Here is a 24,000-nt window from a genome sequence, read left to right as displayed (position 1 = left end):
TTCCTCAAAACAGGTGACCATCTTCCCCCTAACTAACAATCCTCCCAATGGCCTCCCCAACCTGTCAAGGAGGCATCCGTACGTACTATCACTCGTATGAACGGTGGAGTCAAAGTCAGCCTATTTGGCAGAGACCTATTCCAGGACCATGATCAGAGTATCTTCCCAATTTCAGATAAAGTGATCACAAAGCCTTTTCCTGGCATGTGAGAGCCAGACTATTTAAATTCTAGTCACAATCTCAAGATTAGATCTATCACAGACCCAACTGTAACAGGCCATGCTTCGTTCCAATTGTCATCTGGAAAAGCAGGGCTGTGCAAGGAATATTCTAGGTCTTCCTTACTCTGGTTTTAGTGCTGTTGGGAAGAGACAGCTGGCAGCAAGAATGCCCAACAAAGTCCGAGCCTCAGAAAAAGTCTGCTGCGTGTAAGATGGGACTTGTTCCACTAAGATACTTTTGACTGGAGTCTGTCGACTACCATTCTCAGGCTTTGCTTGAGGATGAACAGTGGCTACACTATCAAAATTGTGTGTGTGTGTGTGTGTATATGTATACAGTAAACCCCCATATACGCGGGGATGTGTAATACAGGCCCCCCCTGCAAATAACTAAAATCCGCAAATACATAAAACCCCTCTAAGAACACTTATAACTGCCTATTTTGATAGTTCAAACACAAAAAAAACCCTCTAAATATGCTTATACCTGAGTATTTTAATAGTTTTATCACAAAATGTGCATTTAGTCATGAAAGTATGAGAATACAGTAATTAGTATTTCTCAGTGAAAAATACCACGAATGGCCAAATTTTCCGTGAATAATGTGAGCTCCACAGAGAAATCAGCAAATGGGTGAGCCTGCAAATCATGAGAACACGAATATGGGGGTTTACTGTAATGTATATGTATATATATATATATACAGGTAGTCCCCGGTTATTGGCGGGCTTGGTTATCGGTGATCCGATTTTACGGCGCTTGCCTAGCGACAATAACCGGCAATTTTTGGCACCAAAAATCGCCAAATTCCACTTATCCGCACTGACACATACCTACTAGAGGCGCCGATAACCGAAAATTGCCAAAAAAAGCACTGACAATCGCTGACTTTCGGTTATCGTCACACAGTCAGAACAGAAGCCTCACCAATAACGGGACTGCCTGTATGTATGTATATGTATTTTATATATATATATATATATATATATATATATATATATATATATATATATATATATATATATATATATATATATATATATATATATGAAACCCCAGATTCACAGGGGATGTGTACCACAACCCCACCCCCAATAGTTAAAATCCACAAATACTTAAAACCCCCTCTAAAAACGCTTATAACTCCCTATCTTGAAAGTTCAAACACCAAATATACACCTTCAACTATCATCCTACATCAAATATACCTTAAACTATTACCCTATTAGTGTATTATTCTTTGAAATGACATTATTAACATCATTTCAAAGTCTTCTTAAACATTTTACCATTAAAAATATATGTACATACTGTATGGCTTACAGCTAAGTGTGAAAATGATCCAGTCCCCCCTATGTATTCAGACACGAACTTTCTTTCATAGTTACTATTCAAGCCGTCCCATTTTCTTTTACAGGGAAAACATTGGAATGTACATAATTCACAAGAGAGAGAGAGAGAGAGAGAGAGAGAGAGAGAGAGAGAGAGAGAGAGAGAGAGAGAGAGAGAGAGAAAACAAAAATATGTATGCACATTAAAAAAATTTAATACTATGTACATATTAAGATTACGTAAATCATACTAGTACTCATCAGTGATGAATGTTGATTGAAGATGATGATGAATTAGCTGTGCAGTCTGATGAATGACAAAGATAAGACTGCACAGCAAAGCAGAGGAGTTACATCTCCTCTGAGGGCATCTCTTCCCCTTCTTCAGGTGCTTCGTCAGGGGTTTCAGTAGGCACTTCTCCAAGCGCTTGGGGAGGCACTACTTCAGGCGATTGGGGAGGCACTACTTCAGGCGATTGGGGAGGAACTACTTCAGGCGACTGGGGAGGCACTACTTCAGGCGATTGGGGAGGCACTACTTCAGGCGATTGGGGAGGCACTACTTCAGGTAATTGGGGAGGCACTTCTTGAGTTTGGAGAAGCTCTGGAGGGTCGTTTTTGTGCGTTTAATAAACAGTGATAGGCAGCTGCTGTCGTTGCTGCTTCATGCTAATGAGGGCTTGATTACAGGGCACCAATGCCACATCAAGGGCATTTGAAAACTTTAAGGAACGTTCCACATAAGGATCCCATAATGAAGCCGCATCCTGCGCATCCTCTAAGTTGGGACAGATGTCTCAAAGACAGGCCCTCATCCTCCTTCTAGTCTCTTGAACCTGGCGTGTCTTCCTCCTTGCTGGCAGACTTCGTCAGCTCTTCCAAATCTTGGTCTGTCAGGGGGTCAGAGTGGGCATCAATGAGGGTGCCGACTTCATCCTCAGTGATGTCCTTGAAGCCTTTTCCACCAAGAATCCTCGTCAACTGGACTGCCTTATCAATGGCCAAATGTTGAATTTCTTCAGGAGAGAAGCCCTTATAACTGTGAACAAACTCAAGAGACAACCTCATCCAGCAGACATTAAGGGTCTCCTCCTCCATGTCACTCAACGATCAGTCAATTACGAACAGACGTGGCAAACCAGGTGCTAGAGGGAGTTCCGTGTGTAGAGTGCCTTGAAGGCACAGATCACACCCTGGTCCACAGGCTGGAGGAGAGAAGTGGTGTTAGCAGGGAGGAACTCGAGCTGGATTCCCTGGTAATAAAGATTGAGAGGGTGGCCACCAGCATTATCCATAATCAGCAACGCCTTGAACTCCAAGCCCAAGTCATTGAAGTATTGCATACTTGTAAATGAGGCCTGGTTTCAGCATGAAGCCAGCTGCATTCCCCTACATTATGAGGGTAACCCTATCCTTCTGGACCTTGAATCTGGAGGCTTTGGCTTCGTCCTTCGTAAGGTATGTCCGGGATGGCATTTTCTTCCAGAACAGGCCAGTCTTGTCCATAATGAACACCTATTCTGGATGGTAGTCGTCCTTTATAATTTTCTTGAAGGGCTCCGGATATTTCGCAGCCACTTCCATATCTTCGGATGCTGCTTCCCCATGCAGAGAAACATTCTTGAGTTTGAACCAGCCCTTGCTGGCCTGAAAACCTGCCGATGATCGTCCTGCTTGTGGCTCTTCCTCCTCCTCCTCCTCCTCTTCTGGCGTGTGTTCATCGAAGTCTAAGAATTCTAATTCCCCTGCGTTTTCGCCTTCCTGTGCCTGTACGCTGCAGCCTTCCACAGCAGTCGAATACTGCTGGTATAGTTGTTGCGCTTTTTCACAAATGATGTTGGAGTCAAGGTGGATGTTGTTCTTACGGCAGTCCTTTATCCAAAACGCAAGTGCAGATTCCATCTAAACAACTGTCTTATCACGTACTGTTGAAACTGCTTTTGCACTACCAAAGAAGCTCATATTTACAGCTTTTTGTATCTCAGCCTCCTTCTTCTTGATGTACTTCATGGTACTTTCATTCAAGTTAAAATGGAGGGCTATCGTGGCATTTATTTTGCCTTCCTTCAACATATCCAGAAGTTTTACCTTCTCATCGAGCTTCATGACTGCTTTCTTTCGTTTATGCTCTTTACCAGAAGCCTTGGGAGGAGCAGGGCATTTAGGAGGCATTTTAGGGCATGACTGGCTGTGATACACAAAGATTTAAAACAACACACAGATTTGTAATTACATCCGATCAAAAGATGCTACGTACTATGCAGTGAACTGCAAGAGATGAGGCTCCCACAATTCCATCTTCACGAGATGGGATTGAGGATACAGGCAATGAGTGCCAAGGAAAATGAATGGCACTCCTGGATTGGCTGCTTTGCAGACAACAACCAATAGCGTATTGAGTTATCACTGTGCCTGGGTATACAGCATCCCAGTACCCATTTTCTTTCTCTGCCATTTGCTGGCTGGGGTAAAACACTTTTAAGAAAAAAAAATACATGTTACTGAAATTTTGCTGTTTACATTAATATTTTACAGTACTGTAATATTTGGAAATTAATAAAGCTTTTTTCATCATAAATATTGTATTTAAGTACAGTAGTCATGAAAATATACTGTATAGTAAAATGAAAATACTCCGCACCAGACACCTTAGTAACATAGTCCCTTTGTTCTACAAACTACGTACATATTTTAGATATGCTCTACGTACTACATATCCTGAAACACACTGATATTTCAAAATCATCTTACAACACAACAAAATATCTATAAAATGTACAGTATGCTCAGAATACCAATGTTGTTATGCACAATACCCTGTATATATGTATGTACAGCGTATACGATGCGCAAATGACCCAGCATCTCTGCCCAGCGTCCAAGTTCACTGCATATGCCTCTAGAGCTCGTGTGTAACGTTCGTATGTATCGGTGCGGATTCGTGTATCTTTTTTAATCATGCCCTAAGATACCTACTAAACGGCCTGCTTCTTCTAAGGCTTCTGGTCAAAAGACTAAGAGCCAGAGGAAGATCATGACACTCGAAGAGAAGGTGGACTTGACTTATGTTAAGAGAGGGTAAAAGTCACAAAGAAATAGCAGCCCGTTATGACATGACATTAAGTGCTGTTGCCTTCATCAAGAAGGAATATAGAAAGGGTAGAATGCTTGGGAAAACCCTTGCTGGAGAAGAACTCGCCACCCTCTCTATCCCACCGACGGACCAGGATTTCTAACAATTTCTTGGTCTGTACAAAATTCCTAAGAAAGTCAATTAGCTGCAGACAATGATAGAGGCATGGGATAATTTTGAGAAAAGAACCACAAAGTTTTCCAATTTTCCAATGGCTTTAATGAACCGATGCAGCCCTACCATAATACCTTTGTGGACATGTTCAATTACCTCAACAAGGCGGTGCCTCATGAAACCCCTGACGAAGCGCCTCCTGAAGAAGGGGAAGAGGTGCCATCAGAGGAGATGTAACTCTTCTACTTTGCTGTACAGTCATATCTTCATCCTCATTCACTGGACTGCACAGCTAATTCATCATCATCTATAATCAACATTCATCACCGGCGAGTACCCGTATGATTTAATATATGTATTGCATACTACATATTTTTAATCTCATTACTATTATGTATTGCAGTATTGTTATTACTGTACATTATTATTTAAATATTACAGTAAATATGAAAATACAGGACATTGCTCTACAAAAAAATTTAAAAATCTGCAAATAGTGAGTTTCCCTTGAATAATTTGTAGATAGGTTCCACTGAAAAATTCTGCGAATCAGTGAGTCCACAAAGTGTGTGGGTTGACTGTATATATACAGTATTGGAAATGTTAGTTAAGATTATACGTAAACAGACAAGAGAGAATATAATTTTCAAATCTGCGACTTCTGATAACCATAGCCTGATGCAAAATCTTAAATCATGTGTGTACCGCAAGTGCTAGAAATGTGAATTCAGCATCTGCAAAGATCCATCAGTGAGGGTCATGAGGTTACGGAATGAAGGGGCTTTGATCACCCCTGAAAAACAAATGAACAGCCAGACCAACGACTCCTTGGCGCCGAACCATACGCAGCTATAAGTGATTAATCGAACAATAAACTAGGAATCAATATACATATGAAATTTAATGAAAGAGACTATAGAAAAGTGAAACTCAAGAAAATCAAATCATACTAGACTTGGCCACAACTTGCCTACTCAGACAGATCCACATCAAGTGAAGCTTTGCAAGTGGACAGCAGTGAGAAATAAATTATCAAGGGAGAGAGAGAGAGAGAGACCGAGTGGTGATAGCGATAAAGTGTTTGTGACAGTGGCACATTCAAAACCATGAACAGAAACACCCGCATTTTGAGACTTAAAATTTTAGTGCACCTCCCTCAGATCAGTTGGGTGGAAATTATAATCTAATAAGGGGATAAATAAAATTAAGAAACTAAATCTAAATTTATCTCCTGAAGAAGCGATAATTCCTTGTCGCACATAAATAACTGTTTAAAGAAAATTAAAAATTTTGTAAAATAGTCCCCACAGAATTTAGATTCCAAGCTGAAACAAAAGAAGCCTCCTGGACACGTCTACCTTAGACCTGATTGCAAGAAGGCAATCTGGAAAAGTGGTGGCAGTGGTGGGATATGAAGGATAAGAAGGATACAAAGGATACAAGTGGATACAGTTGGATTACAAATGGATCTACGATCGGATATGACTATCAAGAAAGAAGAATTAGTGTTTTTACAAATCTGCATATTAACTTTCAACCTCAAGAGCAAGTGAAGGGTACTTTCCTTATGAATGCTATAATCACATAATGTGCAACTAAGCCGAGTGTTTACCACCGAATTTTCACACACGCCTACGATATAGTTAAAGATATCACCACTCTGTAAGAAAAATTTTTTTAAAGAAACTGGAGAATTCATCATTCTACTCTGCTGAAAGAGTAGTAGTTCCAGTGACTACAAACCTATAAACATTTAAGTGATATTTCTGTGAAGAAGAATATTAGTGTATCAAACACAGAAGAATGAAGAATCCAGCAAGGAAGAACACTGAAGAATAAATAAGTGAAAAAGACAAAGAAATAAACCACGGCCAGTTTACAATTCAATTCACCCAGCAAGAAGAGATGATGATATGCAATTCCCTCAATGATCAGCGCAACGTCAAAGAGAGAGAGAGAGAGAGAGAGAGAGAGAGAGAGAGAGAGAGAGAGAGAGAGAGAGAGAGAGAGAGAGAGAGAGAGAGAGAGAGAGAGAGAGAGAGAGAGAGACCCATACATGGTCCTTGACTATCCTCGCATATACACGCACACAAGATTTTTTTTCACTAAAGCTAACATGTGAATACATCTGTTTGACATTTTCGAAGACACATAAGACTGCGCTTGAGATTAAATACACACATTTTTGGGCAAGTTTTTCCTATTTTTTTACTAATTAGTACTATAGTCGACCCTCGTTTAGCTGGATCCCGTTAATCCGGATATCGATTAAAACGGACACCAAAGAGGGTCCCGATTTAAAATACGTAATGTTCGAACACGATTTAAGATAGTTACTGTTCCTTCGCTCATCGCATACCATTTTCCTTTTTATTTATTGAAGGTAAATAAAAACCTTTTCATTTATACTTTTATTTTATATACTGTATACTGTTCTGTATTTATACTGTACTAAACTGAAATGCTTTTAACTTGTAACCAATTTAACTTGTGCACAGTACGTACTGTCATTAAGAAACGCTACTGTCTGGAAGGATAGAAAGTATAGTAGTCAATCACTATCTGCTGACTGACTAGTAAACTTTACAGAGACAAAAGCGGAGTTACTGAACAATACTTGTGTTACGTGGCAAGTGACAGAGAGAGAGAGAGAGAGAGAGAGAGAGAGAGAGAGAGAGAGAGAGAGAGAGAGAGAGAGAGAGAGAATATTGCCAGTTCCCTCTATGAAGCGTAATTCTATCCTCGAGAGATTAAAGAGAAGAATTTTGTTTTAAAGGTGTGTCAATGCAGCGTTAGTATCTATCTTCTGAAGCAAAAAAAAAAAGAATAAATAAATATTTTGTTGCTGAAGAATCTCTAAACCAACAAATTTACACTCAAAGTAAAAAGAAAGAATTCATTCTATTCTTCATGTAATCATGAAAATACATACACTATTAAAAACTACGCCTCGTATTCAAAACACACACATTTATGTCATTGTAATCTTCTCTGAGCAAAACATTCTCAGACAAAATGCAGCTAAAATCTGATTGGCTGGCTGATTGCCATGGAGATCTGCTAGCCAATGACAGCCCTCTTCTACTGTTCTATTTATAGACATACAGTCAACCCACGTTAAGACTGACTAATAGGGGGGCCAGGGAGTCTGTCTTAGCTGACAGTCCGGTTTAACCAGCGATATCTATATATATACCTATAAATATGCTGTATTTCATTATTTTTATAATGAGTATGGATAATAAACCAATGTACAAACGTTTGAATTAAAGCTTATGGTAAAAGATGAAAGATGAAGAATAAAACATGATAAAAATGATAAAATTCAGCCACATATGTAGATGCCTAGGCAGAGACAAACGCATAATTTTGTTAAGTAAAATGAAGTGGAGTCTCTAAAATAAAGAGTAAGATTTTTTTTCATTTTTTCATGTTTTTTTTTATTTTACTTATTTATTCATAGTTTATTATTATCTATATTAATATACTGTTAAATAAATGTGAGGTGATTAAGATCATCAGTAATAAAATAGTGGGACAATTAAGACCTTAAGTTCACTAACACATTTTGTTTTCAACAAAAACATTCCATAAAATGCAAAAATATACATGATCAAAATGACTGTAATTCAACTTGGGAATTTTTATGATAAGCAAGACTAAAAAATATACTTCATCATATCGATCTTGGAGAGGGTTGTTTTTTATTGTTACTGACGTCGTCATCTGTTTATAGTTGTAAATCTGAGGACGGTCCGGGAATAGGATTTACAAGTGATGACGCATCACCACAACAGACTGTTGTAGGATTTCATACCACTATAATAAAGTTAAAATCATTGTTGAATTCATGTTTTCATGAAAAAATAATTATATAAAACAAATTACTGAGTAATTTTTGCCATCAGCAGTCAAATAATCATGATCATGGCAATGTTCAAATTTAGTGACGTCACAACATACGTCTATAAAAATAGAACAGAAGTAGAGGGCTGTCATTGCTTGCAGATCTCCATGTCAACCAGTCAGCCAATCGGGTTTTAGCTGCATTCTGAGAAAGAACGTTTGCTCAGAGAAGCTGACGACATATGTGCATATGTTTTGAATGCAAAACATAGTTTTTAATACTGTATGTATTTTACTGGTTACATGAAGATTAGAATGAGTGGAAAATTGTTGGTTGAGATTCTCCAGCAACAAAATATATATAAAAATTTTTTTTGCTTCAGAAGATATTTACTAAAGGCTGCGTTGACATACCATTGAAACAAAATTCTTCTCTTTAATCTCTCAAGGATAGAATTACAATACTTTTCATTTTAGACTCCACTTCTTTTTGCTTAACAATTATGCATTCATGTCTCAGCCTAGGCATCTACATATGCGGATGAAATCTATCATTTTTATCATGTTTAATTCTTCATTTTTCATATTTCACCATGAGCTTTAATTAGAACGTTTCTACATTGGTTTATTATTTATACTCTTTATAAAAATAATGAAATACAGCCTATTTATTGGTATTTATAGGTATATTGGTAATTATAGGTATATATCTAGATATCACCGGTTAAACCGGACTATCAGCTAAGACGGACACCCTGGCCCCCCTATTAGTCCACCAAACGAAGGTCGACTGTAATCATTTACTAAGCATTATTCAACATTCGTATTTCCAAACTCATATATTTTGTTTTACTTTATTTTTAAAAACATTCTTAACTGTTTAGACATTCTGGGGGAATTTTAAGTGATTGTTAACATTACTTTGAGGTAGAAGTGTTCAGATTTTTTGTTTTCATGTAATTCAAGACCTGGTTTTACTTTTTTTTTTTTTTAAGAGATATTAATGCCATAACTCATCACAATTCAGTTATAGTGTTTAAGAAATTATTTGCAATTAATGAGTAGATGCCCAGAGAGAGATCGGCACAAAATCAGGTGAGAACTCCTATTCGTACACAAAGCCAAACAAATTGAAAATGGCTACACCTACACCTTCAACTTCATCAAACACACCAGACACAGTAGGCAAAAACGACCCTGTTAGCAGTCTTGCAAAGATAATTCATGGTTGGAGAATAGACAAAAGAAACTACCTTGGAAGGTAGTCCACAGTTATATAACCATATAAATGAATGGGGTCAATATACAGTATTTTCAAACACTCCATGGATAAGAACAGGAGGAGGAAGAGGTAATATCAATTGATATTACCAGCACAAGTTACTGCAAAGATGAACCACAAATGGGGGCCAGATGGTGATGTAAATGAAATAAAAAATGCCACTGTAAGACACGAAAGAGCGGACCATAATCACCAGACATATCAGAAGAGGAGACCTCAGACACCAGCTAGAAGTCAGAATAGGAATCCAGATAACACACCTCAAGGAGATTTTCAACAGTTACATGTTATAACTGCCAAAAGAGGGGGCATTACACAAGTGATTGCCATGGCACAGCTTATTGTCCCTATACTGGAAACAACTGTAATGGAAATGTTAGTTATGATTATATGTAAACAGACAATGTCAAGAGTATCCCTCCCTCTCTCATGCCATCTCATCTGGCATAAGAAATAAATAATATTTAATCAACCCATTCATGTTAAGCAAGACCCACTGTAGGCAAAATTCACCTCTATAATCCCTCTCTCACCACTGCCTTTTGGGAGGGAAACTTTCTCTTCCCTTGTCCGAGTGACTGCCAAGACTCTTTAAATTCTAGGTGCTAATCCAGAGAGTTAATCCTCGCCCGAACAGAACACGTGCTCTGCCACCATCTAGAGTTTAGGCCATGCTGCCCGGTGACCGACCCTAGTGCCAGCCATGAAGAAAGAAAGGCGTAATCCCAGCGAGGCTTTAAGGGATTTTGGAAGGACTCACTCACTCTCAGTCTTTCCTCAGACTGTCAGCAGCACATCCAGGACTTGGGTCCTGCCCCTTGCTCTATTACCCTGCCCCGTCCAGACACATGGTAATCCATGAATACTGTAGTAACTTTTGTTGTGAAATTATTCACTTATCCTCCCTATCGCTGTTTCCCCAAAGACGAAGAACTTCAGTTCCTGATTAAGGTAAAGTACCGGATTTAAGGCTTCTTCGTCAGTCGCGTCCCTATTCGTCTCCAACTAATTTTCTGCTTTTCATTTCATGTATGAGAAACCCACAGTGAGACCTGTATTGTTTTTATTTGTTGTGCTGTTTAATCTGCCCACCATTGAAGTGAAGTGTAATATAAACCATTAACAGTCAGGCTATGGGAATCGAGTTCAGTCTAGGCACCTTCTGTGTAATTCTTTAATTCCTTAAGTGTTATCTTCGGTTGAGTAACCATAGGTGTTACGATTACAGTTTAGGACTTCGGCTGTGGACCTGTGTATCACTTTGTGTGTGTAGTGACCCCACTACATCATTTGCGACACCCTTGAAGCGGACTCCCAGTTGGGTCTCTTCAAGAAATTCCTTTCATTTGCTTCCCTCATTTTTGTACTATGGGCCCTTGACTGCCTACCCAGAATTATGCTACTATTCTTCTGATGTGTGCTTCATTTGTAAATGTAATTAAGTTAAAATGGTATTTTCATTATAAAATAAGTTTTTAAATATACTTACCTGGTAGTTACATATATATAGCTTTATCCTCGCTTGATTAAATGCGGCACGGCAGAAAATTCAAAATTCGCGGCAATCGCCGATAGATGGTCAGGTGACCATACCTGTGCGCCCTCTACCAGGTACCTGGAACCATTCCCAATTGTCCTCAGAAATTCCATGCCCCTGTTCTCAGAGGGGAGGAGGGAGGGACCTTTTATATATGTAACTACCAGGTAAGTATATTTAAAAACTTATTTTATAATGAAAATACCATTTTTAAATATCTAACTTCCTGGTAGTTACATATATAGCTGATTGACACCATTGGTGGTGGGTTAGAGAACACGCAACACCGTTGGGGAATTCATGATAATTACTAAACACTATATATTAGCTGTAACCATACTCTGGTTCCTACCTGATAAGGATGCTGGCTTCATAGTTATCCTGCCTCATTCGCCTGCATTCCTTGAGAGACCCAGCGATCCACCCAGGGGGCTGTAGAAAGTCTCTATGGGGCTGTCACATGGTCCTCGACCTTAACATGACTAGACCACCACCCTTGCTATCCTGGCATAGCCATGGACAAAGAGCTGACCACCTGACCCACTAACACCACTAAAAACACACTCCATAAAACCTAACTTAGACTTGCAACCCCAGACTGCGGAAGGTTGCGACAACCTTCACAGACAACCTGTGAGTTCAAATTCAAGAAAAGGCAAGGGTATAATAAAAATAAGGTTATAGGTTAGAGGCAGTAGTACCTTCTCCAACTACGGCGCCGGAGGCAACGTACGGACCCAGGGAACAGCAATCCTCATATTGGGTCTGTACTTCTTTTAGGTAACAATCTGCGAAGATAGACTTGCTTCACCAGAATGTCGCTTCCAAAATCGATTTCATAGACTTGTTGTGTCTATAAGCCATCGGTCGCCACAGCTCTTACTTCGTGCGCTTTGACTTTGAGGATTGGGAAGCTTTTCTCGTCACAGTCTTGGTGAGCTTCCCTTATTAAATCCTTGATAAAGAATGCCAGTGCATTCTTTGATAAGGGCAACGAAAGTTTCTTCACCGAGCACCAGAGGTTGTCTGTCTGACCTCTCATGTTTCTGGTCCTCTGTAACAGCCCTGGTATGGTAAAGGATCTGGGCCATGGTTGAGAAGGGTTCTCGTTTTTAGCGAGAAAACCAAGTTATAGTGAGCAGACTGCATTCTCTCCATTGAAGCCTACCTTCTTGCTAAAGGCTTGTAATTCTCCTACCCTCTTGGCTGTAGCCAACGCAACCAGGAATAGGGTCTTCTTAGTGAGATCCTTCCACGAAGCCTTGTCGAGAGGTTCAAACCTGCTCGAGGTTAAAAACTTCAGGACTACGTCCAAATTCCAAGAGGGGGTCGGGTTGTCCTTCCTCTTAACTGTCTCAAAGGACCTTATGAGGTCCGTGAGGTCCTTGTCTCCCGACACGTCAATATTTCTGTGACGGAAGACGGAAGCTAGCATGCTGCAGTATCCCTTGATGGTTGATACTGCTAGTTTTTCTTGGGTTTTTAAATGCAGCAGAAGATCTGCCAGTTGAGGTAGAGAGGTACTGGAAGAGGAAATGTTATTAATTCTGCACCATTCCCTGAATACGTCCCACTTTGACTGGTACACCTTGAGTGTGGACGTCCTCCTCGCTCTCGCGATGGTTCTTGCAGCTTCCCTTGAAAAGCCCTTCGCTCTTGCCAGTTTTTCGTAGTCGAAAGGCAGTTAGATTGAGAGCGAGGAGATTTTGATGGTATCTCTCTATATGTGGCTGTCTGAGTAGATCGTTCCGACAAGGTAACGATCTGGGGGTGTCTACTAGCCACTCCATCACTTCTGTGATCCATGGTCTCATGGGCCAAAACGGAGCTATCAGGGTCATGCGGGTGTCGTTCGACTCCCTGAACTACTTCATGACTCTATCTAGGATCTTGAATAGGGGAAAAGCGTACGTGTCTAGTCCTTCCCAATCCATGAGGAAGGCGTCCACTGCCACTGCTTCCTGGTCTGGGACTGGAGAGCAGTAGACTGGTAACCTCTTTGTTCTCTGTGTCGCAAAGAGGTCTATTGACAGTTCTCCCCACAGATTCCAAAGCCTGTTGCACACCTCGTGATGTAGGGTCCATTCTGTCGTGAGAACCTGTCTTCCTCTGCTGAGAAGATCCGCTCTGACGTTCTTCTCTCCCTCTATGAAGCGGATTATCAGAGTTATGTTGTTCGCTTCTGCCCACAGCAGGAGATCTTTTGCTGCCTCGTAAAGGGAATCCAAACGAGTGCCACCCTGTTTCCTGATGTAGGCCAACGCTGTGGTGTTGTCTGCGTTGACCTGTACTATCTTGTTCTGGACCTTCTCCTGGAAGTGCACTAGCGCTAGATGAATGGCCACCAGTTCCTTGACGTTTATATGCCATTTCTTCTGATGGTTTTCCCATAGACCTGAGATCTCGCCCTTCCCCAGCGTTGCACCCCATCCCACGTCCGATGCGTCTGAATACAACACTAAGTCGGGGTTCTTCTGTTGAAGTTCGAGGCTTTCTTGTAGTTTGTTGGGGTCGTCCCACCAACTCAACTGATTCCCGATTCCCAGAGGGATCGGAATCCACGTCTCTAGGTCTTGGCCTCTTTTCTAATAACTTGACAGATGGAACTGAAGTGGACGTAGACAGTCTTCCCAGGGAGACGAATTGTTCGACCAAGGAGAGGGTCCCCAGCAGACTCATCCACTCCCTCGCCGAGCAGGTCCATCTCCCTAGAAAGAGCTTCACCTTTTCTAAGCAACCCAGAATGCGTTTCGGGGCTGGAAAAGCCCGAAAAACCACTGACTGAATCCTCATCCCCAGGTAGATGATGTCTTGTGAAGGCGTCAGCTGTGATTTGGCTAGATTTACTACCAGTCCTAGCTGTTGCGTCATATTCATTGTCACTTGTAGATCCTCCAGACACTTTTCTTGCGATCTGGCTCTGATTAGCCAGTCGTCCAGGTACATCGATATTCGTATCCCTTTTAGATGTAACCAGTGAGCTACGTTCGATACCACTCGTGTGAAAACGTAAGGAGCCGTGCTTAGTCCAAAACAAAGTGCTCTGAACTGATAAGTTGTCCCGAGATGCACACACCTCAGATATTTTCTGTAGTTCGGGTGAATTGGTACGTGAAAATACGCGTCCTGCAGGTCTATCGATACCATCCAGTCTTCTTGTCTGGTGCCTGCTAGGACTGACGCAGATGTCTCCATAGCAAACTTGACTTTACTTATGTACTTGTTCAGTGGACTTACGTCCAGAACTGGTCTCCAACCCCCGAGTTCTTGGGTACCAGAAAAAGTCTGTTGTAAAATCCCTCTGACGAGAGGTCCTTTACCTCTTCTATTGCTGCTTTTGATAGCATCTGGGTTACCTGTTCTTGAAGAGCTGCTGCTTTGCTCCCCGAGTATGTAGCTGTCAACTCTAACGGTTCTGGTGAAAGAGGAGGCTTCCCTAGGAAGGGGATCTTGTATCCTTCCTTCAGTACTTCGACTGTCCAGTCGTCCGCTCCCCTTTGGCTCCACTCTTGCCAGAAGTGGGATAACCTGGCTCCCACTTGTGTCTGGAGGTTGTTGTGCTCACTTCTTGGATTTCGGTTGCTGTTTGGGGTTCTTACGAGGTTGTCCTCCAGCAGCCATTCTCTGACTTCCTCTCGAAAGGGCTCTCCCACGAAAGGGCTGACGCGTAGGAGGCGCTTCCTTCTCCTTCCTGGCTAAAAAGTTTGCCGGAAGAACTTTCCTAGCAGTCCTTGTGATCAGATCTTGCGTTGTTTGTTGCACAAGGGCTGCTGATAAGTCCTTAACCAGCTCTTCTGTTTGGTTAAGGGAGCATACAAGAGCTCTGATCTCTGAGCGAGAGTCACTCCTGATGTCAGGAACGAACACAGCATAGCTCTTTTCTTAATAACACCTGCTGTGAAAAGGGCAGCGAGTTCGACCGTCCTGTCCCTCACAGCTTTATCGAGACAGGCAATAAGGTGTATTTGCGTGTCGTTCTTCTCATCTGTAACATCTGCGAGAGCTCCGAGAGTCCAGTCCATCAAGTTGAAGACTTCAATAGTCCTGAAGACGCCTTTCAGCAAGTGGTCCATTTCCAAAGTGGACCACAGAACCTTGGCCTTTGTCATGGCTGTTCTACGCGAAGAGTCTATGAGTCTGGAGAAGTCCCCTTGGGAGGAGGCAGGAACTCCCAAGCCGAGAGCCTCCCCAGTCTCGTACCACACGCTGGATCTAGAAGCCAATCTGCCGGGGGAAAGGAAAAGGTTGTCCTTCCTGTTCTTTCTTCTTTAAAATCCAATCGATCAGTGTCGAAAAAGCTCTCTTCACTGATCTGGCTAACACTGTCTTCTTGAAGGAAGAAGACTTCTGGGGTCTACCCATCATAAATTGCGAGGGCGGACTCCGAGGTACAGCCTGTTGGAAATCATTGGGATATAAGTCCGCCAATAGCGCAAGTAGTCTTTTCAGATCTGCAGCATGAAGAGTTTCTTGCGTCTCCTCCTCCGAGATCTCTTCCAAAGGATTCGCTATTTCCGATGTCGAACGAGTGGGGGAATCGTGCGTATCGTCCTGCTTATGCGTCGTCACGCGTGTCCAACTTGCTGCGAGGGGGAGCGTCACGATCCTTGTCACCACCGTCCACGTGCGGCTTGCCGCTGCGGAAGCGTCAGTGAGCGCTGCAACTTGCAGCGAAGTCCGCGTCTTGCTGGCTGTTAGCGTCTCGTTGTCCTAACTCCTGTCTTATCCTCTTCCTGGGTCTGTTGACGTCCTTAGGTTCCTTCCTGTGTGGTTCTCTTAGCCCTTGCGACTTGTAAGCGTCAAACAGAGACGCAAGGGACTGCTGAACTTCTGACAAGAACGTTACTAGCGGTGCCTCTTGCTGCTGGGAAACAACTGGAGATGGCACTGCACGCATTTCTTGCAGCCGGAGACTCTTGCTGGGATCTTCTGATGATGAGGTGGTGGCGCCAGCTTTGCGACACGTCATTCTGGGGCGGGGAGAAGCGTGAACTGACGTAATGTACACGTCTTCTTCCTCCGACGAGTTATGCGTCCTACGCCTCTGTTTAGGCGCGGACACGCCGTCTTCCTCCGACAGGAATCTCTCCGGAGAGCTCCATTTGCTGCAAGAGGGTTGTTGGAGTGGGAAGGGGGACCTGCGTCTCTTGATAGGTCTTGATTCTTGAGAATGACGCCAACCACGTCTTGGTCTTACGTCATCCGAGGATGACGAACACTTCCTCATCTCGCCTTTCCTGCGGCGAGGGGGAGCGTCCTGGGATGCGTCAACAGGATCGCTCGAGGGGACGTCCGCTCGTTGTTCAACGTCCCTAACCTCCCTTAGCCTGTCGGCATTCCTTCTCCCAGGGGTTGGGGAGCATGGAAGAGGTCTAGGGCTAGGAGCGTGACAGACACGAATGGACGCACCCTCCACTGCACTAACACTGTCACCGAACTTCTGTTGCAAACTATGTACTGCCCCCCACATCACTTCCCTATCCGAAGTAAGGGATTGCACTGTAACTCCTAAGGCAGAAATAGCAGCCATAATATCCTTCAAAGACGGCTCACTTACCTCCGACTCCGCAGGAGGATCGGGTACTACTACCTTAGGGCTAGGATCAGGAATATTAGTATCAGACAAGTTAGAAAGGACTTGACTATCAGAAGACCTAGCTGACAGAACACTCGAAGATCTTGCTCTCCTAATTCTGTCCTTTTCCAATCGCCTCACATAGCGATCATACTCTCTCCACTCTCTCTCAGACAAACTTTCACACTCCTTACATCTATCATCAAATGCACACACATGACCTCTGCATTTCTTACATACTGTGTGGGGATCAAGAGCAGCTTTTGGAAGCCGGGTCTTGCATCCCCTCACACACATTCTGACAATAGAGTCAGCCATCTCGAGAATCCAAAAAGCAAGTTCAAAACTGTCCAAGTCGGAAACCAACAAAATCTATTTTACCAGTGTGAAATATAAATCAAGGAAAACCCAAAATCAGCGAAAGCCATCAACGAAAACAAAACCAAGTAATGGGTACTTCACCAATTGTAGACAAAGCAAACCAATAGTAGAGCGAATTTCCAACGTGTTGCTAGAACGACGGCAGGGAATTTCTGAGGACAATTGGGAATGGTTCCAGGTACCTGGTAGAGGGCGCACAGGTATGGTCACCTGACCATCTATCGGTGATTGCCGCGAATTTTGAATTTCTGCCGTGCGCACGACGAATCGGCGGGATAACGCTATATATATGTAACTACCAGGGAAGTTAGATATTTAAAAACACAGAGTTTACCTAATCACTCCCCTTTTGAAGTAGGCTTTCAGCCGTATTTTGATGTACATGTTTTATCTAACCTCAAGGTCAGAGTCCAGATTCCAGTGTTATTTCAGGTAAGTTGCATGTATCCCTATATACCTAATTAGTAAACTAGGCCCCTAGATAATATTCATGTCAGTGGTGACCTATGCTCAGAATCTCACAAACTGCCTTGTTGCAAGTCCTGCTGCCCTTGCAAAAATCACAATTATCAGCTGAATAGCCTTGCTTAAGATGTTGCAAGATGAGAAACGAACCTTCCTTCTCACTAGCATAGATCCCTCCCTTATAAGCGCACAAGTAATCCAGTTTCCACAGCGTAAGTACAAGTGTTGATATAATCTGTTTAGGCTTATGCTAGGCGAGAAAAGTGAATGCAAATCAGTGTCAGGTATTGGCAGACCACGTGCATGCCCAATTCAGCCACAAGAAGAGAGAGCGTATTAACTCCATGAGATTTTGCTGCTACTGCATGTTAGCTGCATGTGTTCAAGAATAGGGGCTAGGGAGTAAACTCAGTTGAGCTAATAAAGGAAAAGGCCCCCCCTAGTGCTCTCTCTCTCTCTCTCTCTCTCTCTCTCTCTCTCTCTCTCTCTCTCTCTCTCTCTCGTAGAGTTAGGAATTCATTAGGCATGCGTATCATTCCCTTTGCTCAGTAAATTTTATAACTGCATAAGATCTGTCCAGGCCACGTTAGCAATTCATTCGGCATGCGTATCATTCCCTTTGCTCAGTAAATTTTATAACTGCATAAGATCTGTCCAGGCCATGTGAGCCAAAATTTTTCTAGCACTTGCATTTGTTTAATTCTTCCACAAAACACTGAATGTGAAAAATTCCATTTCCCTCGGTTTAATTCTTGGCCAGTAAGCCATAAGAGACGCACGCTAATTCATTCATTAACGCAACAAAATTCCCAGATGAGACGAAATTTTCCAAAATCTTTCGATCGTCTCGTTAAAACTCCCATAAGCTTTTGCTCACCCAAGTGCGATAGCCATTCATTCAGCCGAGACAACCTTTTTGTTTGTTTGCTGTTTCCCTCTCAAACGGTAGCATACATGCCAACCCCGTCATAACAACCCAGTCACACATAACCAGTAAAGTAAGCACAAGCCCCAGCCTTTGTCAAAGCCGATCACGTGCCAATTACAGGTCCAGTAAAGTAATTTCTTTTTTACGCACACTGGCAAATGTAACTTTGCCCATGCATGATAGGTTTAAGATTTTTATACTTGCCATATCCTACCACACTTAATCTCATGCACTTGGAAATAAGCAAACTCTTCTTCGTCACATTTTATTTTTTTTCTTTATCTCTGGCTGAGAAACTAGCTAATTTGTTCCATTCACGCATTTAATTGTGTATACTTGGAAGGAGAAGTCAGCTAAATTGTTTCATTCATGTATTTATGTATAATTAGAATCTAATGTGTCTTTTTTGCCCAGAGCAATATAATTTTATAACATTAGCTGAGACTCCACCATAATCATTCATACATGTATTTAATTGTGTATACAGTAATAAAAGGCTAAGGCTTCCTATCTGCCCAGAGTAATACAATTTTATGATAACTGTGACAACACCTGAGTAAACATTTATTCAAGCATTGTAATTATTTATATAAGCAAATAAGTTTCACACCAAGCAGTATTCAATTCTATGTAAGCACTGGTATTTTGGCTGCATCCACTAGCTCCGACAATTCTCTACAAAATTATTATTTGAGGCTTGTGTTAACCATTGTGCTAAAACCCAAGTCCTTTTCGAGACCTATTATATCTACTGATTTAGAACAACCCTGAGTCTTATTCAGACATACTGAATCTGTTCATTACAAACATCCTTCGAGCCTTATTCAGACATACTGAATCTTCATCACGAACTGAGTCTCTTCTGACTTATTTCACTTTTAGCACAATCCTAAGTTCCCAGGAACAAACAGTCATTCATTTTGAAAAGCTAGGTCACTCGGGTCAAAATTAGACTGAGTGCCAGTGCCACTTCCTTGTGCCCCAAATCATTACTATTATATTCACAGGTCACACCCCTCTCATGTCAAAATTAGACTGAGAGCCAGTGCCACTTCTTTGTGCTCCAAGTCATTACTCATATTCACGGTCACATCCCTCTCAGCTCAAAATGTCTCAGGCAACAGAACCCCGCAAAATGATGAGCTCATGTTCCACACAGAGGCTGGGAAGGAATTGGAACTGATGGGCCAAACCCTGATGGAGTGGGTCCAAGAGAGGCTAAACTCTGCCAAAGAAGAAAGGGAGAAAGAGAGAATAGCTCAGCAGAAACAGGAAGAGGCAGAAAAGCAGGAGAAGGAGAAAGGCAGAGGGAGAAAGAAAGACCAGCTCAGGAGAAATGGGAAGAGGCAGAAAGGCAGGAGGAGGAGAAAGAAAGGCAGGAGAAGGAAGAAGAAACGAGAAGACGCAGAAAGAGCTGAGAGGGAGAAAGGTCTCATCAGCTTGCAATGGCAGCCTAAGGCATGCGCAACACACCAACACCCTCTCCACGTTTGACCCTCAGCAGTGTAGGCTCCCTCATAAGAAACTGTGACAAAGCTGAGCCTGAAGCCTGGAGGGTCAAGGAAATCTCATCCTCGTTTGCCAAGCCATCACAACGGCTTTTGAAACTCCCAACCATTGGAGGAAAAGGTGGAGAAATATGCCCAAAGAGAGAGGCCAAACCTGGTCTGAGTGGATTTTCAAAAAGACAGCAGCTTTAAAACGATGGCTAGACTCTCTCAAAGCCACTAGTGCAGAAGACATCCTTGAACTCTTCCAGCGCGAGGACTTCTTATTTTATACCCTGCCAACTCTCGCCACCCATCTATGCGATACGGCATCTAAGACGGTGGTCGAGTGGTGTCGTTGGGCTGACACCTGGGACACAAATCCTCATCTTAGTTCCCATGTTTTAGAAAATTATATCCCTCCTCGCCTGCCTCAACTAACTCTCAGCAACCTCTCAAGAATGGACACCCCCCAAAGAAACCAGTGTGGGGCATTGTAAAGAATAAGGAACCCCACCAAACTGTGCCACTTGAAGCTGAGAATCGGCCAGAAAATCCCTCTAAGCCCTCAAATGGGACAAACCCCCAATGATCCACGTCTGTCTCTTGGACGAAAAGCAAAGGACCTGTCCCTTCCAATGGGACAGTGCCAAGCAAAGATTTTTGCCAGACTTATTGCCTGCTTGCAAAGTTTATGGGCACTCTGCCCAGAGGGCAACATGCCCTAATAAATCAAGTAATCTTGCCATTGCTTTGGCAGTAACAAACCCAAAATCCTTAGGCCCTCCAGCCAAAGGCCACATGTATGTAGCACCTCCTCAAGGTAGCTACCCCGCACGCCAGGTCAAGGCATTGGATGACTTCGGCATGCAAATTCCCCTCATAAGGGGAGACAAAGTTCCCCGTGGAGCTAATATTAACTGATGTAAACTCATCACAATCGAAAGTGTCAATGACTTTAAAATGATACTCCCTACTGTTCAACCGAGAGTCCCGAGACCTCATGAATCTAAAATCTGCAACCATGCGGTAGCTCGCTATATTCCTGGAGGTTATAACATCCTGGGAGAAGACCTCTGGTCCCCACCTAAATTACAACCATCAGGGGCCTGAGCCCTTCATGTCATTCATCAGGCATGAGTAAGTCTCATCAGCCTGCATTCATTCCACTGCCAATGGCACCTGAGTACAATGTGCAGTGGCTGCCTCCATCCGAGCAGATTTCAAAGCCCAGTCCTGTACCGAGTGCCACTTGGGTGTGCTGAGCAGTGCAAGGCTCCTTCTGTCTTGAACAGCGAGAAATCTCCAAATTCTATACCAGTGCCTGATCCTGCCTTAGAGCCAGTGCCAGCGCACACCCCAGATCTCCATTCAAGAGATCCCAGTCTGGATCCCCTCTCTTCTCCCGGCTTGGCTCCGTTACCAGAGCCAGTAAGAGATGGATTCTTCTGACCACAGCGGAAGCTTACCAAAAGGTGTGGCCTCACAACCCATGCATGAGCTAGTCACTGACCTACGAGCCTCTCACGCACCCCCGGACCTTTTCCTCTCCTCTACAGTCCTTGGTGGACAGGAGTATGAGTAAGGATTCTGCCATACCTCAACTGGCCGATGAACTCAATGAACTGCGACGACTCAAGGTAAAGCCTGTAGCGAATGCCCCTGCTTCAGCTATCAAGGAAGCTGACACGAGTGGCACTCCATTGTCCTCCTCAAGACTGGTTCAACCGGTTCCCCTACCAAGGAGAACTGTCAACCTAAAAGAGGTCCATGGAAGAAAAATCACACGTGTAGATAACTCCAGGTAGCCTAGAGAGAGCCGCTGAGCTCCTTTGGCACTAGTGCCACCCCCTTTACCCTACAAAGACTTTAGCCCCTCTATCCAAAAGAGGATGTCAGGGTTTTTCACCTATTTATTTTTCCTTATAACTTTGTGATTTATTCTTTTCCTTCAACACTTTCCTTCCTTATTTTGATCATTACTCCTATTTTTACAAGGTACAAGGGCTCATATTCTACCTTGTTTCCCACTCTGCCAATGCAGAGTGCAACTAACAGATGTCCCAATTTTGTATGTCCTATGACCTCCCTTTCATGCCTATCAAAGCATGATACATTTTAAAAAATATATGCCAAAACCATTAGGTATTACCACATGAGTGCCAACTTGGCACAGTGCCATTAATGTAGATGTTGGCAGATGATCCTGCCAGGAGTCATGTCCTCTGACTGCCTTTGTGCCTCTTTGGGCTAAAGAATGAACCTAGCCATTTTCAAGGGCTAAGGAAAGTTTTTGCAAATTGATAATTTTTTTTTTCTAACACTCATTTATTACTTTACATCTGTCATCTATTCTCCTTGTTATTCTCTTGTAATAAATCTCGAGTCCCAGACTCGCAAATTTTTATAAATTACACAGATAGTTATACTTGTCATACGTAGATGAGTGCCACCAAGCACCTGTAAGATTAGTGCCATGTTATAGGTCCACCTTATCAGTGACTCCCAACGTGAGATACTTCTTTTATCACCGTTCTTTTCATATAATTTGTAACATGTGGCTTCCATAGCCACTACTATGTACTCATACACCACATGTACTTATAATTTGTGCCTCCTGGCACTTGTATTTATATAGTGCCTCGAATGGCACTGAGCAGTGGCTCTCAAGTATCGTGGCAACACATAACTAAGCCCATGAATGCTTTCGTTGTACTGCCTCCTCAAGGTATATTAACCAGATGACCTGTGACTAAAGTCTTGACTAAAAGTCTTTTACTAATAAGTGCATGGAGTACTTTAAGTATAAAAAAATTAACCTCTTGATGTTAGGTTTAATTTTATTACTAATTAAGTAATCATCTTGCTTTGTTTTATACTCATTAAATGCTGTGTAATCTCATTTTTCTTATAAAGTAAAATTATTACTGTTGTCAGCAGCATTAATTAATTCTGCAAAGTAGAGTAAAAGTCATAAGTGATTTCTTTTGTTTGTAATTGACTTTGATCTTTAGGAGAAATATTACATTTTTGAATTATGTAGCCCAAAAAGGTTGTAAAGGGAGTATAGTTTGCCTGATTACATACCATGTTTTTTAGCCATTTCAACCTGACTCAGGGTGTAATGGCATCTCTCTCTCTCTCTCTCTGGCAAAAGAAATAACATAAATAACATTTAAGCAACCCATTCATATTTAGCAAGACCCACTGTAGGCAAAATTCACCTCTATAATCCCTCTCTCACTACTGCCTTTTGGGGGGAAAACGAACATTTCGATAAACAAATTGGAATTTGGAACAAATTAAATTCGTATACCAACGAGTTAAAATTTTTCATTCCTGAGTTTCCATTACATAGGTACAGTATATATACAAATTTATGCAAACAATATGTTTATTCAAGGATCTCCCTTTGTTCGAAGGAATGCTTCTTGGGGACACTGAAGAGTGGTGGCAAATAAAGCTGTCTTTCTCTATGGCCCCTTTTAAAAGGGGGTCTGGTTTTTGGAAAAAGCTACTTTAGAGAAAAGGGAAGGTGAGACCATCTCCACCCAAGCCATTGAAAATTATATTGTCCTCGAGGGGAGGACTTCCACTAGATGTTATCCTGTAGAAGTGAACCCCAACCATGCAAGTCCTGTGGGGCTCCACCTCTTCTCTTCCTGTAATACGTGGTCCAGGAGTTTATTTTTCTTTTC

The 24,000-nt window shown here is 42.3% G+C and overlaps 1 protein-coding gene across 18 annotated transcripts in view; it reads right to left on the bottom strand.

Annotated features, from left to right (window-relative positions):
- The window catches only part of shi (dynamin-1 shibire), a 367,093-nt gene that overhangs the window by 91,480 nt on the left and 251,613 nt on the right, over positions 1–24,000 (bottom strand). The gene's annotated exons all lie outside the window — the stretch shown is intronic.

This window comes from Macrobrachium rosenbergii, chromosome 10 (genome assembly GCF_040412425.1).
Source record: "Macrobrachium rosenbergii isolate ZJJX-2024 chromosome 10, ASM4041242v1, whole genome shotgun sequence".
NCBI lineage: Eukaryota > Metazoa > Arthropoda > Malacostraca > Decapoda > Palaemonidae > Macrobrachium > Macrobrachium rosenbergii.
Note: the sequence above shows the minus strand (reverse complement) of the source record. Positions and strands in the feature narration are given on the sequence as shown.